The sequence below is a fragment of the Cyprinodon variegatus genome, unplaced genomic scaffold, assembly GCF_000732505.1.
Source record: "Cyprinodon variegatus isolate N-32 unplaced genomic scaffold, C_variegatus-1.0 Scaffold26, whole genome shotgun sequence".
NCBI classification, from domain to species: Eukaryota; Metazoa; Chordata; class Actinopteri; order Cyprinodontiformes; family Cyprinodontidae; genus Cyprinodon; species Cyprinodon variegatus.
The window spans coordinates 1,551,681-1,558,982 of NW_015150479.1; positions in this window are offsets into that span (position 1 = coordinate 1,551,681).

Consider the following 7,302-nt stretch of genomic DNA (forward strand, 5'->3'; position numbering starts at 1 on the left):
ATGCATGCTCCTGATTATGGATCTACAGTGTGTTTCAATTGCTCTGCTTCTCTTTCCTTCTGGACCAACGCCTGTGTCAATGTCTTTGATGCTACATGTCAAATAGGCAGAGTATATTCTGCATAGCTGGACAGCTATATAAGACAATTACCTTAGTCCTAGGTTCAATCCTGGTCGAGCCATAGCTCAGTAGACAGTTTATTGGTCCCTTGGCAATGGCGTAAATATCGGTAAGCAGAGAGTACCGTTGCTTATTGGCCCACAACCTCTTAGGGGCCCCATCACTGACATCTGGTAGGCTGCTTATGTAATATATATATATTCATACTACCATCTCTGAACTACAGACCCAACATTCTAATGCCCTCATTATCATGATGGGAGACTTTAACCATGTCACCATGAACAAAGTCCTGCCGACCTTCAAACAATATGTGAGCTGCCCTACCAGAGATGAGAGGACCTTGGACCTGATGTATGCTAACATTAAAGATGCATACATCTCTTTTTCTCTCCCCTGTCTGGGCAGGTCAGATCACAACCTGGTTCATCTCAAACCCTGTCATTTACCTCCGGTGAAGAGGAAGCCTATGACCACAAGAACTGTGAGGATGTGGTCGGAGGAGACTTGTTAGGCACTGCAGGCCTGCTTTGAGGTGACTGAATGGCCTGCACTCTGTGAGCTCTACAGGAAAGACATTGATGGGCTCACAGAGTGCATGACGGACTATATCAACTTCTGTGTGGACTGCAGTGTTCCAGCTCGGACTGTCACCTGTTACACTAATAATAAATCATGGATCACCAAGGACATAAAGGCTATCCTGAATGAGAAGAAGAGGGTGTTCAGAAATGGCAACTGTGAGGAGGTGAGGAGAGTGCAGGGGGTACTCAAACATAAAATCAAGGAGGCTAAAGACAAATACAGGGGAAAGCTGGAGAATAAACTCCAGACCAACAACATGAGGGATGTGTGGAGTGGGATGAGAGCTATCACAGGATTCCAGACGTCCACTGGTGTGGGGTTGGAAGGGTGCGTAGACCGGACCAATGAAGTGAACTTATTTTTCAATAGGTTTGATATTGCGGCCCATCCCCCACAACCCTCTACTGCTGGCTTCCCTACAACAACCACTCAACCTTCCCCCACTCCTCCTCCATACAGACCCCCTGTCTGCTCTTCACCACCTCAATCCACATCCACCGACTCCACCCCTCCCCCCTGCTTCACATCATGTCCTCCACAACATGAGGACCTCCCACCTCCCCCTACTGTTACCTCTACAGTGTCCTTCACTCCTGACCTGGTGAGAAGACAGTTAACCAGACTCCACTCCAGAAAGCTGCAGGCCCCAATAGTGTATTCCCCAGGGTGCTCAAAGCTTGTTCCTATCAGCTATGTGGAATACTTAGCCTAGTCTTCAGTCTGAGCATGCTCCTCCAGAGAGTCCCCATGCTGTGGAAGACATCCTGTCTCGTTCCTGTGCCAAAGACGCTGCGCCCTAGCGACCCTCAGGACTACAGACCGGAAGCACTGACCTTCCATATCATGAAGACCTTCGAGAGGCTAGTCCTGAAGTAGCTAAGGCCCATGGTCAGGCCCTTCACTCATCCACTACAGTTCACCTACCAGCCCCGCCTGGGAGTTGAGGACAGCATCGTCTTCCTGCTGAACAGAGTCTACAATCATCTGGACAAGCCAGCAAGCACAGTGAGAATCATGTTCTTTGATTTCTCTAGTGCCTTCAACACCATCCGCCCGGCTCTACAAGGTGAGAAGATGACTGCGATGCAGGTGGAGGCCCCCATCGTGTCCTGGATTGTTGTTTACCTGACGAGCAGACCACAGCATGTATGCCTACGGAACTGTGTGTCTGACAGGGTGGTCAGCAACACTTGGGCCCCTCAGGGGACTGTCCTCTCCCCCTTCCTCTTCACCCTTTTCACCTCAGACTTCAACTATTGCTCTGAGTCCTGCCACCTTCAGAAGTTTTCTAATGACTCAGCAATTGTTGGCTGCATTGAAAAGGGTGAGGAGAGTGAATACAGGACTGTGGTGGGCAACTTTGTCACTTAATATAACATAAGTATAAGTACCTGGGAGTGTACTTTAACAATAAGTTGGACTGGACTAGAAACACTGAGGCAGTCTACAAAAAGGGCTAAAGCCGACTATTCTTCCTGAGGAGGCTGAAGTCCTTTAACATCTGTGGGGCGTTGCTGAGGATGTTTTATGAGTCAGTTGTTGCTAGCACGCTCTTCTTTGCTATCACATGCTGGGGCAGTGGGCTGAGGGTCGCTGACAACAACATACTGAACAAACTGATCAGGAGGGCCGGTGATGTTGTCGGGGAGCAGCTGGACACTCCGACGACCGTGGCAGAGAGGAGGATGCTGTCCATGTTTCAGTCCATCTTAGACAATGACGCACATCCTCTCCATGACACACTGGTCCAGCAGACGAGGTCCTTCAGCAAAAGACTTCCCTGACCCAGATGCACCACAGAGCGCCACAGGAAATCATTTTCGCCTGTGGTCATCAATTTCTATAACGCCTCCCTAAAGTGATTCAGACACCCCCCCCCCCTCTGTAATTGACATTTATCCAGTATTTTTGCACGTCACTATCACTTTACTTGGATTTAGTTATACATATGCATATATATATATGTATGTATATATATATATATATATATATATATACATACATATATATATACTTTTAATCACTATGTTAATAACTGTGTATAGTTCATGAGGCGGTTGGTAAAAAATATGGATGGAATGGATGGATGGATGGACTACAACTTGGAATTATGGGTATCCCAGAGCGTAGATTAAAACCGTAACCGTTACGTACAATGTGCTAGCGACAATGGATACCAAAAAGAGCTATTTAAGCGGATTCCAGAAAAGAAAAAGGACCCGATATGTAGATAACCAACACGATTCGTCAGTGTTGTTTTAGGATTAAGAGATTTATTTTTGTGTATTTTCATAGGGAATATTAAAAGAAAGCCATCAATATTAAATGTATTTTAAATTGTTTTTGACCACTTCTTAAAAAATTTGTTTGTCTTTTTAACTTGGGATGTCTGCAACACGTGGTGGTGCGCTGTTTTTCCGGGTGTGATGGGTATCATATACTACTGAGAATTGCATAATTGTATCTTATTGGCCGAGTGATGGAACTGTCGCCGTACCCTGAACCTTTATCACGTGTTGTACTTCATATAGGGCCCACCCAGATAATGTTGCTAATGGGCCTATTTTTGTGTCATTACGCCATTATCCCTTGGGGAAATGTCCAATGGTAATATACAATCGATTCTAGCAGGTATATATAGGAAAATAAAAAAGCAGCTTGATTCTTCTTTACTTTCCAAAGAATGTAATAAAATGTAAACTGAATTGCCATTAAGTATACTGTATGAGTGTTTAGTTATTTGACAGTGGGTATCTAGACTTACCAACTATTCATGGTGTGCACCTGCTTCTGAAGCCTCATGACTGCTGGAGACGGATAGTGACCACAACCCAACAATACCTATATTGATAAACTTATATAGAAAACATATGGATTGATATATTTTTATGATTTAATGTCTTCTTTGTTATTAATGTTTTGCTTGTAAGAACTTCAGATCATAGCATTGAAACCTCTACCATGATGACACATTCATAGAATTGGATTAAACTGGATCATGATCTATAGGAGGTAAGTGCAAATGTTTAACAATTTGTCACACACAAAAAAAGGAGTCCCTGGGCTATTGTCATAGTGCAGCCATATATCAGCAGGTCTTTTGCATAGTCATGTGAGGCATGTCACATTTGTGTATCTAAATTTCCACAATGATGCACTTTTTTAGAAATTTTAAAAGAAAAAATACAAAGGTAGACGCAAGAACACTCATGATCCAACTAAAGCAGACTTTACACAGCTTGAACGACCTGAGATATCAGTCTCTCTGTTATGGTATGAGACTTTAGTGTGGAAAGTGTTAAAACACCTAACTACGTCTAAGTGGTTTCGCTGTTGTCAGCAGTTTATTCTAGTCCAACAGGCTTAATAGTTCTGTTTCATTTTTGCAGCTTGGTCAAAAACAAGTGATAGCCTGATCTCATTTAGCCCTAAAAATGTGTGTATAAACTTTCAAATACTCCATGTGATTTATAGCTGCCCTTTGTGATTAATAGAACATTTAAACTCAGTTAAGGAGCATCGCAATGTTGGTTTGGTCCAGGCACCAGTTCACTGTTAAGGGGTGAAAATTAATTTGCTGTGGTTTACTTGCATACTGTGCAAGTAAACCAATGCCATGCGCTTGCAGCCGATTGGTTTGGGGCCAATTAATCCAGTGCTGCGCTGTTTTGAGAAGTAAAGAAAAGCAACAAGATGAAGACAGTCAGTCCCGTGGCGTCTCTGTGACTATTTTGGTGTTCAAATGAGGTTGAACATCTGCAGCTCTATATTTCGCTATGATACATTATCTCACTGTTTTTTTTTTTTTTTACTCTTCATTTCCCTCTACTATCACTACTCACATATGGTGCTCTTGCATCACATGGTCTATTCCTTCTTTTAGTACACCGGTGTAGCAGTGATGCACGCTGCAAGTGAACAAACCTCATGCTGAATAAACTGTGCTGAGACTGGCAGCGGTAACTGCCATGGTTATTCTTTGCAGTCAACTCTAGGTCAGACTCATCAACAAAACATCTTGTTCTGTCTCAAGTATTTTGCAGGGTTTACAGTTTCTGTTCCCAATTGTTAACCTTTATTTATCATCCCATTAGCTCTCATCAAGTTTTCGAATGACGTTAGTTCATTCAAGGTGATGTGTTGCATTAGCTTTCTGCTGGTGAAAATGTCCCCAAAATTTTGTGTGTGCGCAAAAGAGAACTTTCATCCAGGAATTCAAAAAACTCAACAAGGCCCGACCTGTGCAGCACACAAGTCGCTGTTCTCTGCAGTATTTCAAGAGTTGTACTGACCTCTTGGCTACCTCTCAGGTTAACACTGAACCTGTCCAACCAGTTGGTTTAGTAGAACAGCCGTTTTGAGTTGTAAATAGGATAGAATATGGGAGGACGAGGGCTCCAGGGCTAGAGTGACTGTTGAGTCCCTACACACACAAACTTTTTTCAACATTGCACCTTTCAGATTTTTGTAGTATAGTTCAATTCAATTTAGTTTATTTATATAGAGCTAATTCACAACACATGTCATCTCAAGGCACTTTACAGTTCACCAGATCATGCAGTCAAATTGATTCAAAGTTTTCTATCTAAAGAAAATCAGTTGACTCAAATGCAATCCCTCACACTAATCATGCTTGTAGTGACACTGGGCAGGAAAACTCCCTTTTAACAGGAAGAAACCTCCAGCAGAACCAGGCTCAGTGCGAGCAGCCATCTGCCGAGGCCGACTGGGGTTCAAGGAGACAGAGGCAGAGATACAAGAAGCAACTCTTGAAGGCGGCCCCGTCCAGGAAACACACAGCCAGGCAAATGAGCTCCAAGCAAACTCCCGCAGTCAGAGAAACATGACCACACCGAAAAAAAGGCCAATTCAGAACATCCATAAACAAAGGGGCTGATGGCAGCAGCACAGCCGATACCTCTCTCAAGGAAGGTGTTATGGCCAAACAGGAACAGACGAGGCAAAGCCACCACGAGAAAAAGAAGAGAGAGCACATCATTAGAGATTGAAGTAACAGATTCTGCAGAGAAGACGAATGAAACACAAATTTTTTAAAAGCATTTTAAAAAGCAAAAGCTGTTTTTTTAAAAGCAAAAACAGAACCTCTATTTAGTTAATTATATATGATCCTATACAAAATTCTTAATTTTTAACAAAATTAGACAGAATCTGTATTTTTTTAAGTTCTCCTTACCAATAAGATAAGCAAAAGAAACTTTTCTTTACATAGAAATTATTTTTAAGAATAGTTTAAATAAGGTATTTTATATAATTTTAGGGAAAAAAATAATTTTACTTTTGTACTCAAGTTTTAGATTAAGTTAGATTCAACTTTATTGTCATTACACAGGTACAGGTACAAGGCAACAAAATGCAGTTTAGGTCTAACCAGTAGTGCAATAGCAGCAAGTGCATGATAAATAATGGTTCCATAAATACAGGACATGGGTTTCTACTTAAATACCATTTTTTTTTTTTACCATTACTTAGTAAATGAGTTCAATCTTCCCTTTTACATAAACCACTCTTTCTTTTACACAGGTATCTATGCTTTTACTTAAGTAAAGAGTATGGGTACTTTTGACACCTACATCAGGATCCTGTTTGTTGAATTCAGTTCTCCTTTCAGTACCATCACTGCATGGCTCCTGCACACAAACTCACCCAGCAGAGGGTTTGACTCCACCTGCAGGTGGGTGATAGATTTCCTGACAGACAGGAAGCAGGAAATGAAGCTGGGAGAGTAGTTCTCTGATTTCAAGACCATCAGCATAAATTCCCCTCAATGCACGGTTGCATCCATCCCCTTGTCCTCCCTCCACCACCAGGAATAGGGGGAGGCTGCAATGTATAGTTTGCTTTGCAAGGGGGACTATCAGCTGCATTCTTCCTTTTCTTGAGGAACCGTGTACTTCCAGAACCCAGAAGTGAGCAGACTCCTCCCCTCTGGTTGGAGACTGCGGTCCATGAGGACCAAAACCCAACTAAAAGCTCCTACCACAAAAGCATTATTGTACCTTCTGCAGGGAGTCACATTAACAAGACCTTCAATGACACATTACTGTTGTAAATAATCCAACTATATCAGCATATTTGAATACTTTGAAATTTCCTTTCATGTTGTTGCTATTGTACGTTATTAAAATCTGCCATGGCGCTATGCCTCTGCCATCCACTATGTTTTCTTTAGTTCCTAAAATTCCCCTCCACGTTATACAGTTTGTCTATGTGTAGCACCTTATCTTTAAAGTTAATCCCTTGTCATGTGAAACCCTAATTCTCAATAAAGGCCTATTTATTCTTATTTATAAAACTCTATTTAGCAGGGCTAACACTTATTTTAATAATGGGTAAAGGGTCTAAACACAAACATTACATTTCAGACTTTGAAGGAATAAATCATGTATAATTTTATTTTACTTGAGATCAATGCACCACTCTGTGTTGATGTGACTAGATGAACATATTGAGGTTTGAATCCTAACAGGATTTAAACTTTTAAGGGAGAACCTTTAAAAGGTTCTTGAGAAGAAAAAAAACATTTAAGGTAAGCCTAGTAAACACTGCAAAAACCAAGATTAAGTGTATTTACCCTT